The sequence below is a fragment of the Ursus arctos genome, unplaced genomic scaffold, assembly GCF_023065955.2.
Source record: "Ursus arctos isolate Adak ecotype North America unplaced genomic scaffold, UrsArc2.0 scaffold_14, whole genome shotgun sequence".
NCBI classification, from domain to species: domain Eukaryota; kingdom Metazoa; phylum Chordata; class Mammalia; order Carnivora; family Ursidae; genus Ursus; species Ursus arctos.
In genome coordinates this window covers 24,345,881-24,359,015 of record NW_026622808.1, presented here as the reverse complement: position 1 = coordinate 24,359,015, position 13,135 = coordinate 24,345,881, and positions in this window count along the sequence as shown.

The window sequence follows — 13,135 nt, the reverse complement described above, 5'->3', positions numbered from 1 at the left end:
ACCTCTGAATCTAACAATACACTATATGTTAATTAAATTGAATTTAAATAAGAAATTACAAAAATAACAGCAGCAAAAATATTCTGTTCAATAGACAGAGAGAGAGACAGACAGACAGAGGGAAGGAGAAATGAGATAGACATAAAAAGTAAAATGATCTAATAAGCTCAGTTGTCCTGAGAGACTGTGAGGAAGGAAAGTTTCCTTGGAACTAGTGGCATCCAGTCCTGGTTACATCCCATTTATACCCACCAAAAATAATAAAAGAGCAAAATTAAATTTGTCCACAACACAAGGTAGTGACATCTTTATGGTGTGAAACACCTTACAGAATGAACATCACAAGGGAAAAATGAGTAAAAAGAATAAACCAAAATTTCACAAAATTTGGGCATTTTTATCACCAGATAGCAGACAGCAGAAGATTTGCTTTTCCTGAGCCTATTCAAATATAAATTAGATTGCCAAGGACTCATGAATAAAATAATTTGAAAAAGTCTTTTAATGTGGAGAGAAGCAGTGTCTGAAGTTTTAGTTTCATCTCACATAAAGAGATGTGGGAGAAGTGTGCTTATGGAAGGTATAGGTGTTTCGTGGTCAAACATAACAAGAAGAATCCCTTCCAAGTGATGGCATTTCTATTTTAGAAAGATATCCAATAATAAAAGGCCAAAAGGAACAGTAAGGAATACAGAGACATGAACACTAGTTGGAATATATGTATAAAGGGTGATTTGTGAGTAATAAGTGTGCAGAAGGACATGCACTTTCAGTGTTTGGGAAACAAGTATGAACAAATGAAGAATATTAAGGCGACAGACCAATTCTAGCAAAACAAACAAACAAACCAAAAAAAGTAGAAAATCGGTGGAGGGAATATATTATGAGCAACTCCGACTTTATCACACAAAGTTTATACACTCTCGCACATTCTGCACAAATACATCTACACATACTTTAAAAAGCAAAATGGCAAGTAGCTAAATTGGTGAAATAAACAGCAATCCTTTGCTTGAAAAACATAATAAAAAAAAGGAATAAAACCCCTCCGACCCCACTATGCAAACACCAAGGACTCCCACAGACCATTTTCAACAGAGAAAGTGGGTGGTGAGCTAACCCAGACCATATTCAGGCTCACAGGTAATGAGGTAATTGTAAAAGAAGCTCGTTAGCTGACTCTTTTTCACATAATACGTGTAAAAAATTTCATTTGAATATTCGAGAGAGGAGGTACTGTGATATGTATGCTTCATAAACTGTTCTTTTTTTTCATGTTCAATTGATGGTGTATTGCATATTTTCATTGAGATATAATTGAAATGAAATACTATGTTAGTTACAGATGTACAGCATGGTAATAGGATACTTGTGTATATTGCAAAATGATCAACATGATAAACTGTTCTTGCATAGATGGACCTGCAAGAATTCTTTCATCTGGATTTTTCTGCTTGGTATGGAAATGTAGTCTAATATGTCCCAATTTAAACATGAAAAGACATGTCCTCACTTCACTGTATATCCCTCCACAGCTAATACTTGACTTTTCTACTCTGGTTAATTGCAAAGATCCTTGGTCTCATGTTCTACTTTTCCACTTCCCATCTCTAATAAGATTGGGCTTCTGTTATTATTATTTACTTGTTAACATTGAATCTTGCCTTTCTGAGTTCAATATTCACTTCTATTGTTAGCATAAGAAATTCATAAATGAGTCCATCAATAAATTTCTTTTTTTTATTTGGTCCAAGGGAATTTTTTAATAATATTTTTTATTATATTTTGTTAGTCTCCATACAGTACATCCCTAGTTTTTGACATAAAGTTCCATGATTCATGACTTGCATATAACACCCAATGCACCATGCAATACGTGCCCTCCTTAATACCCATCAATAAATTTCTTAAACAAGGTGGCAAACAGCCACAGCAAAACCTCAGGTCTGGGCTGAATTGGCCCCCAGGTGACCTCAGGTAAATGCTCTTGACTTTCATTCTCAGACCAACTGCAGTCCCTACTGGGCAGTAAAACTCATCTAGATGGGGTCTCTGCAAGGAAGGTCTCTACATGGAAATCAAACTACCTGTCTGGTTGGTAGATGATGGAGGACGGAGCTCTGTCCCCAGACAAGAGAGCAGGAATGGGTCAGACTTCAGTGCCCCATCCAGACTCAGGACTGCACAAGAGACGACCAGGTCCTGTCCAGTCCGAGGTTGCCTGTGCTGCGGGACTGCAACATAGGAAGTATTTACAGCCGGTTCGGTCTGTTCATTAGGCACATTTCCCTCTGTTCCTCCCACCGGTAGGCACATGATTTCCCTGCGGGACACTAGTGTAGACAGAAAGGAGAGTTTTCCTGTTGAATTTTTGTTGCTAGGAGACCGGATGATAAACCAGGTGAAGTCAGGTTTGTTTGTTTGTTTGTTTACTCTTTTTCTATGACTTCTTCTGCCTTTCTGAGATCTCACATCCCATCCCCTTATCTCACTCCTGAGTGAACATTTTCTCCTGTTTAAGACTGAGGAATTGATCCTGACTGGGTCCATTGGGTCCTTCAAAGCTTTGACTTGGGGTGGATGATGCCCCTGATATCTTTAGAAGGTTACTTTTCCCTTTTTCAACAAAGATAATAAGTTTGTTCTTTTAATATAAACCCCTGAGGCACTACACTCTCTGGGCTTCATGACAATTTTGCCAAAACAATTAGGAATTTCACAGTTCTATCACAAGTGTAGAGCTATTAAAATGTCATTATAAAATTTTGTTAATTATAAGATATATATTGAGATAATTTAGGCATACTCAGGCTGCCTGGCTGGCTCAGGTGGTGGAATGCATGACTCTTGATCTCAGAATTGTGGGTTTGAGCCCCACGTTGGAAGTAGAGATTACTTTAAAATCTTAAAAAAAAAAAAGGAGTTGCTTGCTTCACTGACTGAGTGAGCCAGGTGACTTGTGACTTTAGATTTAAATATTAATTCTTTTTTAAAAAAGTATAAATTCTGACTTTGAGCCCTTTGTGAATTAAGATTAAAAAATAATTCATTACTACAATTAAGTGTGCCCATTCTACTTTATTTATTTATATTTTTTAAATGTTTTTTTTATTATATTATGTTAGTCACCATACAGTACATCCCTGGTTTCATATGCCCATTCTACTTTATTTTTTTTTCCTTTTTTTTTATTATGTTAGTCACCATACAGTACATCCACGGTTTCCGATGTAAGGCTTGATGATTCATTAGTTGTGTATAACACCCAGTGCACCATGCAATACGTGTCCTCCTTACTACCCATCACTGGTCTATCCCATTCCCCCACCCCTCTCCCCTCTGAGACCCTCAGTTTGTTTCTCATAGTCCATAGTCTCTCATGTTTCATCCCCCCTTCTGATTACCCCCCTTTCTTTATCCCTTTCTTCCCCTACTGATCATCCTAGTTCTTATGTTCCATAGATGAGAGAAATCATATGATAGTTGTCTTTCTCTGTTTGACTTATTTCACTTAGCATTATCTCCTCCAGTGCCGTCCATGTTGTAGCAAATGTTGAGAACTCGTTCTTTCTGATAGCTGAGTAATAGTCCATTGTATATATGGACCACAACATCTTAATCCAGTCATCTGTTGAAGGGCATCTCGGTTCCTTCCACGATTTAGCTATTGTGGACATTGCTGCTATGAACATTGGGGTGCATATGGCCCTTCTCTTTACTACATCTGTATCTTTGGGGTAAACACCCAGTAGTGCAATGGCTGGATCATAGGGTAGCTCAATTTTTAACTTTTTAAGGGACCTCCACACTGTTTTCCAGAGTGGCTGTACCAACTTGCATTCCCACCAACAATGTAGGAGGGACCCCCTTTCTCTACATCCTCTCCAACAATTGTTGTTTCTTGCCTTGTCAATTTTTGCCATTCTAACTGGCATAAGGTAGTATCTCAGTGTGGTTTTGATTTGAATTTCCTTGATGGCTAATGATTTTGAACATTTTTTCATGTGTGTGTTAGCCATTTGTATGTCTTCATTGGAAAAGTGTCTGTTCATATCTTCTGCCCATTTTTTTATTTGTTTATTTGTTTCTCGTGTATTGAGTTTGAGAAGTTCTTTGTAGATCTTGGATACCAGTCCTTTATCTGTAGTGTCATTTGCAAATATATTCTCCCATTCCGTGGGCTGCCTCTTAGTTTTTCTGACTGTTTCCTTGGATGTGCAGAAACTTTTAATCTTGATGAAGTGCCATAAATTCATTTTATCTTTTGTTTCTCTTGCCTTTGGGGATGTATCATGAAAAAGTTTGCTTTGGCCGATGTCATAGAGGTTGCTGCCTATGTTCTCCTCTAGAATTTTGATGGATTCCTGTCTCACGTCGAGGTCTTTCATCCATTTGGAGTTTATTTTTGTGTATGGTGTGAGATAGTGGTCAAGTTTCATTCTTTTGCATGTAGCTGTCCAATTTTCCCAGCACCATTTATTGAAGAGACTGTCTTTTTCCCACCAGATGTTTTTTCCTGCTTTATCAAAGATTAGTTGCCCAAAGAGCCAAGGGTCCATTTCTGGGCTCTCTATTCTGTTCCATTGGTCTATGTGTCTGTTTTTGTGCCAGTACCATGCTGTCTTTGTGATCACAGCTTTGTAGTACAGCTCGAAATCCAGCATTGTGATGCCCCCAGCTTCGTTTTTCCTTTCCAACAGTTCCTTGGAGATTCGGGGCCTTTTCTGGTTCCATACAAAGTTAAGGACTGTTTGTTCCAGTTTTTTGAAAAATGTCCTCGATATTTTGATCGGGATAGCATTGAAAGTGTAGATTGCTCTGAGTAGCATGGACATTTTAAATATGTTAATTCTTCTGATCCATGAGCATGGAATATCTTTCCATCTTTTTATGTCTTCCTCAATGTCTTTCAAGAGTGATTTATAGTTTCTAGAATATAGGTCCTTTACGTCTCTGGTTAAGTTAATTCCAAGGTAACGTATGGTTTTTGGTCCTATTGTAAATGGGATGGATTCCCTAATTTCTCTTTCTTCGGTCTCGTTATTCGTGTATAGATATGAAACTGATTTCTGAGCATTGATTTTATATCCCGCCATGTTACTGAATTGCTCTATAACTTCTAAGAGTTTGGGAGAGGCTTCTTTTGGGTTTTCCATATAAAGTATCATGTCATCTGCGAAGAGAGACAGTTTGACTTCTTCTTTGCCGATTTGGATACATTTGATCCCTTTTTGTCATCTGATTGCTGTTGCAAGGACTTGTAGTACTATGTTGAATAATACTGGCGAGAGTGGGCATCCTTACTGAGTTCCTGATCTTAAGGTAAAGGCTCCAGCTTTTCCCCATTGAGAATAATATTTGCAGTAGGCTTTTCATAGATGGCTTTTATGAGATTGAGAAATGTACCTTCTATTACTACACTCTGAAGGGTTTTAATCAGGAAAGGATGCTGTATTGTGTCAAATGCTTTTTCGGCATCGATTGAGAGGATCATATGTTTCCTGAGACTTTTCTTGTTGATATGATGTATCACGCTGATTGATTTGCGAATACTGAACCACGCTTGCATCCCAGGTATGAATCCCACTTGATCGTGGTGGATAATCCTTTTAATGTACTGTTGGATTCTATTAGCAAGTATCTTGTTGAGGATTTTGGCATCCATATTCATTAGGGAGACCAGTCTGTAATTCTCCTTTTTGAGGGGTTCTTTGCCTGGTTTGGGGATCAAGGTAATATTGGCCTCATAGAATGAGTTTGATAGCTTTCCTTCTGTTTCTATTTTTTGAAATAGCTTTACGAGAATAGGTATTATTTCTTCTTTGAATGTTTGGTAGAATTCCCCAGGAAAACCATCCGGGCCTGGAGTTTTGTTATTTGGAAGGTTGTTTATCACTGGCTTAATTTCTTCATAATTAATTGGCCTGTTTAAGAAATCAAATTCTTCCTGTTTCAATCTTGGTAGTTTATAGGTTTCCAGGAAGGATTCCATCTCTTCCAGATTGCTTAGTTTATTGGCATATAGCTGTTGATAAAAATTTCTAATAATCCTTCCAATTTCAATGGTGCTTGTCGTACCTCTCCTTTTTCATTCATAATTTTAATAATCTGGGTCCTTTCTCTTTTCTTTTGGATAAGTCTTGCCAGTGGTCTGTCAATTTTATTGATTCTCTCCAAGAACCAGCTTCTAGCCCTGTTGATCTGCTCTACTGTACTTCTGGTTTCTGCTTGATTGATTTCAGCTCTAATTTTGGTCAACTGCTTCCTCGTGCGTGGATTAGGCCTGTCCCTCTGTTGCTGTTCCAGCTTCTTGAGGTGAGAATATAAAAACTGCATTTTAGATTTTTCTATTCTTTTGAGTGAGGCTTGGATGGCTATGTATTTCCCCCTTAGGACTGCCTTTGCAGTATCCCATAGGTTTTGGACTGTTGTATTTTCATTCTCATTGGTCTCCATAAATTGTTCAATTTGATTTTTGATTTCCTGGTTTATGGAGTCATTCCTGAGTAGGATGGTTCTTAGTCTCCAAGTGTTTGAGTTTCTTCCAAATTTTTCCTTGTGGTTGAGTTCCAATTTCAGAGCGTTGTGGTCTGAGAACATGCAGGGGATAATTTCAATCTTTTGGTATCGGTTGAGACCTGTTTTGTGTCCCAGAACATGGTCTATTCTTGAGAATGTTCCATGGGCATTAGAATAGAATGAGTATTCTTTGGTTCTGGGGTGTAGTGTTCTATATATATCTATGAGGTCCAACTCGTCGAGTATGGCATTCAAGCCTTTGATTCTTTGCTTAGTTTTTGCCAGGGTGTTCTGTCTATTTCTGATAGTGGAGTGTTGAGGTCCCCTACTATTAATGTATTTTTATTTGTATGTCTCTTTATTCTGGTTAAGAGTTGGCTTGTATATCTTGCTGCTCCCCTGTTGGGGGCATATACATTTATAATTGTCATATTTACTTGTTGAATACTTCCTTTAAGAATAATATAGTGCCCTTCTGCGTCTCTAACTATAGTCTGTAGTTTAAAATCCAATTCATCTGACATGAGAATTGCTACCCCAGCTTTCTTTTGAGGTCCATTTGCGTGAAAGATGGTACTCCATCCCCTTACTCTCAGTCTGAATGCATCTTTGAGTTCAAAATGAGTCTCTTGTAGACAGCAAATGGATGGGTCATTTCTTTTTATACAATCTGCAACCCTGTGTCAATTTTGGGAGCATTCAAGCCATTCACATTAAGACTGAGTACTGAGAGATATGATTTTAATGACGCCATGTTGCCAGTAAGTCTTCATTTGTATTGGCTGTGACTTTCTGTTCTGTATCACTCTTGGGGCCTTTTTACTTTTATAGAACCCCCCATAATATCTCCTGTAGGGCTGGTTTCGTGGTTACGAAATTGGTTAGTGACTGGCGATTCTGAAATGTCTTTATTTCTCCATCAATTCTGAATGACAGCCTTGCTGGGTAAAGGATCCTTGGCTGCATGTTTTTCTCTGAAAGAGCTTGAAATATGCTCCCCCAACCCTTTCTCTCATTCCAGGTCTGTGTAGACAGGTCTGACGTAATTCTGATGCCTTTGCCTTGGTACGTGAGAAATTTCTTTGCCCTGGCCGCTTTCAATACTGTATCCTTGGATCTAATATTTGTGAATTACACTATGATGTGACGTGGCGTAGGTTTGTCGTGGTTGAGCTTGGGAGGGGTCCTCTCTGCCTCTTGGACACGAATGTTTGTTTCTCTCGCTAGATTAGGGAAGTGTTCAGCTACAATTTGTTCAAATATCTCTTCTAGACCTCTGATTTTCTCCACCCCCTCGGGGATGCCGATGATTCTAACATTGGATCGTTTCATTGAGTCAGTAATCTCCCGTAACCTACATTCGTGGGCTTGGATTTTTTTAAGAGCAGCTTCTATTTTGGTTTTTTCCTCTATTAACCCATCCTCCAATTCACTAACCCTTTCCTCTGCTTTGGTGACCCTGGCCGTTAGAGCCTCTAGTTTTGCCTGCATTTGGCTCATAGAGTTTTTAATTTCTGTCAGATTCGCTCTCATTTCTGTCCTTAGGGATTCTATATTCTCAGTAACCTTTTCGTTAATACTTTTTTCAATTCTACTCATCATTTTGACCATCATTACTCTGAATTCCATTTCTGATACTTTGGTTACATCCATATCCATTATGTCTGTGGTAGAGGCCACAGACTCACTGTCTTTTTTTTGCTGGGGGGGGGGCTTCTCCTTCTTGTCATTCTGATGAGGAGAGGTTGCGGGGTTGTCCAGAGCCCAAATTATTGACTGGGTCCCAGGCCATGCCCCTTGTTTTTTAGGGATCTTAGGGATGTGGGCTTCTTCTTTAAAGATTTTATTTATTTATTTATGTGGCAGCCTACCAGCGAGAGAGGGAACAGAAGCAGGGGAGTGGGAGAGGAAGAAGCTGGGTCCCAGCGGAGGAGCCCGATGAAGGACTCCTTTCCGGAACGCCGGGATCATGCCCTAAGCTGAAGTCAGGCACTCAATGACTGCGCCACCCAGGCGCCCGGGTTGTGGGCTTCTTGATTTTTCAGCCAGCCTTCTGTGTTCTGGGGGAGGGGCCTGCTGCGCTGATACTCAGGCAACCGTGTTTGGGTAGAGTCTCCTGTCCCCTGTGAGGGGGGATGGGGATGGGCACTCTCTGAGCCGGTATTTCCAGGCTTTTGTTCTCTGGCGGCTTTCCCTGGCGGTTTGCTGTACCTCTTCTGAGAGTCAGAGCAGCAGCGGCCGAATTTCAGCCTCTGTCACAGAACAGAGGGATTGCGGCCCGTTCTCTACTAATGTTCTGGCCACTTTAACTCTGTTTCTGTTGGTGCTGGTCAACCCTGCAGCGTCCCGGGATGTGCGCCCCACACCCGGCGGCCCAGCCCTCACTTCCAGGGCCGGTGTCTCTGTCCTTTGTGTTTCTAACGCCGCCAGCCGCCAGCCCCCCCGCTTGCTCCGGAAGCTCCTGGTCTCAGTCTGGATCAAGTGAGCACACCGGGATTCTGTTCTGGGAGATGTCTGGTGGCGTGCACACCCAGCTCACGGTCTCAGTCTGCTGTTTTGCGGGTTCCGTCCGCGAGCCCCGCCCGCTCTCCTGTGCAAGTGGCTACTGCCTCCTGGCCCCCGAACGTGGCGGCTCCCTCCCCTTCCATTTATCTTCCGATATCTGTGCATGGTTTCATGGCTCCCTGCTTCGTACCTCAATACTCAGCGCTGGAGATGTTCATTTGTAGAGATCCAGATGCATCTCCCTGCGTCTCAGGCTGGTTCCGTGGTTGTTTAGGCTGGTCTGGTACCTATCCAGCTCGACTTGGGGGACCGGCTGAAAAAGGTGTCTCCTACTCCTCTGCCATCTTAACTCCTCCCGAGCGCCCATTCTACTTTAAATCTTTCTTTCTAAATATCTAGATTTTTTTTTAATTTCATGCTTTTTCAAACATGCACTCATATGATTTCTATCCTCTCCTAATTTTTTTTCAAATTTCTGTTCAACACAAAAGATGGGATTATTGAATCTGTGTTGTACATACATGTGTAAGAGTGTTTTGTATGAAGTACAAATGCACGCATACATATATGTATATATGCTCCTTCCCATGAAAGTCATGTGGACTCACCAAATTTTTCTAAACACTGTATTTATTCTTAGCAATACCCATCTGAATTAGATATAAGGAAGCAGAAGTTTCAGGTTGATTGTAGTATTTACAGTTATATAACAAATATTTAAAGCTTTTGTGCCCTTTTTTGAAAAGTATGTAAGTAATGTGTTTAAGTGTGTAAAAATACATGAAAACATACTCTTAATTTTTGTATGATTACTTTACTTCAGAAAAATTTTCATTTAATTTTTTAAAATTCTATTTATTTATTATTATTATGTTCAGTTAGCCACTAATGTTCAATGATTCATTAGTTACGTATAACACCCAGTGTACATCACAACACATGCCCTCCTTAATACCCATCACCCTGTTGCCCTCTCCCCCAACCCCCCTCCCTTCTGAAACCCTCAGTTCATTTCACAGGGTCCATAGTCTTTCACAGTTCATCTGCCTCTCTGATTTCTCCCCTTTCTGATTTCCCTCCCTTCCCCTGCAGTCCTCTGTGCTATTCCTTATGTTCCACATATGAGTGAAACCATATGATAATTGTCTTTCTCTGCTTGACTTACTTCACTTAGCATAATCCCCTCCAGTTCCATCCATGTTGATGCAAATGGTGGCTATTCATCCTTTCCGATGGCTGAGTAATATTCCATTGTATATATGCATCACATCTTTTTCCATTCATCTGTTGAAGGGCATCTTGGCTCCTTCCACAGTTTGGCTATTGCGGATGTTGCTGCTATGAACATTCGGGTGCATGTGGCCCTTCTTTTCACTACATCTGTATTTTGGGGGTAAATACCTAGTAGTGTAGTTGCTGGGTCGTAGGGTAGCTATATTCTTTTTTTTTTTTTTAAGATTTTATTTATTTATTTGACATGGAGAGAGACAGCCAGGGAGAGAGGGAACACAAGCAGGGGGAATGGGAGAGGAAGAAGCAGGCTCCCAGCAGAACAGGGAGCCCAGTGTGGGGCTCGATCTCAGGATCCTGGGATAATGCCGATGGTAAGACGCTTAATGACTGGGCGACCCAGGCGCCCCAGGTAGCTCTATTCTTAACATCTTTAGGAACTCCGTACTGTTTTCCAGAGTAGCTGTACAAGCTTGCATTCCCACCAACAGTGTAAGAGGGTTCCCCTTTCTCCACAACCTCTCCAACATTTCTTGTTTCCTGTTTTGTTAATTTTGGCCATTCTAACTGGTGTAAGGTGGTATCTCAATGTGGTTTTGATTTGAGTTTCCCAGATGGCTAGTGATGTTGGGCATCTTTCTTGTGTCTGTTAGCCATTTGATGTCTTCTTTGGAGAAGTGTCTGTTCATGTCTTCTGCCCATTTCTTGACTGGATTGTTTGATTTTTGGGTGTTGAATTTGAGAAGTTCTTTATAGATCTTGGATACTAGCCCTTTATCTGTAGTGTCATTTGCAAATATCTTCCCCCATTCTGTGGGTTGCCGCTTAGTTTTGTTGACTGTTTCCTTTGCTGTGAAGAAGCTCTTAATCTTTTGAAGTCCCAAAAGTTTATTTTTGATTTTGTTTCCCTTGCCTTTGGAGATGTGTCTTGAAAGAAGTTACTGTGGCCGATTTCAAACAATTACTGCCTATGTTCTCCTCTAAGATTTTGATGAATTTCTGACTCACATTGAGGTCTTTCTTCCATTTTGAGTTTATTTTTGTGTATGGTGTAAGGGAATGGTCCAGTTTCATTCTTCTTTATGTAGCTGTCCATTTTTCCCAGCACCTCTTATTGAAGAGACTGTCTTTTATTCCATTGGGTATTTTTCCTGATTTGAAAAAGATTAGTTGACCATAGAGTTGAGGGTCCTTTTCTGGAGTCTCTATTCTCTTCCATTGTTCTGTGTGTCTGTTTTTGTGCCAATACCATGCTGTCTTGGTGATCACAGCTTTGTAAGATAGCTTGAAGTCAGGCAATATGATGACCCCCACTTTGTTTTTCTTTTTCATCATTCCCTTGGTGATTCGGGGTCTTTTCTGGTTCCATACAAATTTTAGGATTTTTTGTTCCAGCTCTTTGAAAATGCCAATGGTATTTTAATAGGGATGGCATTGAAAGTGTAAATTACTCTGGGTGGGATAGACATTTTAACAATGTTTATTCTTCTGATCCATGAGCATGGAATGTTTTCCCATCTTTTTGTGTCCAACTCAATTTCTTTCATAAGTGTTCTGTAGTTTCTAGAGTATAGTTCCTTTACCTCTTTGGTTAGGTTTATTCCTAGGTATCTTATGGTTTTTGGTGGTATTGTAATTGGAATCAATTCCTTAATTTCTCTTTCTTCAGTTACATTGTTAGTGTATAGAAATGCAACTGATTTCTGTGCATTGATTTTGTATTTTGTCATGTTGCTGAATTGCTGTATGAGTTCTAGTAATTTTCATATGGACTCTTTTGGTTTTCCACATAAAGTATCATGAATATCTTGTCATCTATGAAGAGAGTTTAACTTCTTCTTTGCCAATTTGAATATGTTTTATTTCATCTTGTTTTCTTATTGCTGAGGCTAGGGCCTCTAGCACAATGTTGAACAATAATGGTGAGAATGGGCATCCCTGTCGTGTTCCTGACCTTAAGGGAAAATTTCTCAGTTTTTCCCCATTGAGAATGATATTTGCTGTTGGCTTTTCATAGATGTCTTTTATGATATTGAAGTATGTTCCCTCTCTCCCTACAGTTTGGAGAGTTTTAATCAGGAAAGGATGCTGTATTTTGTTAAATGCTTTTTCTGCACCCTTTGAGAGGATCATACGTTTCTTGTCTTTTCTTTTATGAATGTGCTCTATCACATTGATTGATCTGTGAAGGGTGAACCACTCTTGGGTCCCAGGAATAAATCCCACCTGGTCATGAGGGATAATCCTTTTAATGTATTGTTGGATCCTATTGGCTAGAATCTTTTTGAGTATTTCGTCATCCATGTTCATCAGGGATATTGGTCTGTAATTCTGCTTTTTGAATGGGTCTTTGCCTGGTTTTGGGATCAGGGCTATGCTGGTCTTATAGAAGGATATTGGAAAGTTTTCCTTCTGTTTCTATTTTTTGAAACAGCTTCAGTAGAATAGGTATTAATTCTTCTTTAAATGTTTGGGAGAATTCCCCTGGGAAGCCATGTGGCCCTGGGCACTTTTTTAAGGGAGATTTTTGATTACTACTTAAATTTTGTTACTGGTTTTTGTCTATTCAGATTGTCTATTTCTTCCTGTTTCAGTCTTGGTAGTTTGTAAGGTTCCAGGAAGGCATCCATTTCTTCCAGATTGCTTAATTTGTTGGCATGTTGTTGCTGGTAATAATTTCAAATAATTGTTTTTATTTCCTTTGTGTTATTCATGATCTCTTCCCTTTCATTCATGATTTTATTGATTTGGGTTCTTTCCCTTTTCTTTCAGATAAGTTTGGCTGGAGGTTTATCAATGTTATTAATTCTTTCAACGAATTAGCTTCTAGTTTCATTGATCTGTTCTACTGATCTTCTAGCTTCTATTTCATTGATTTGTG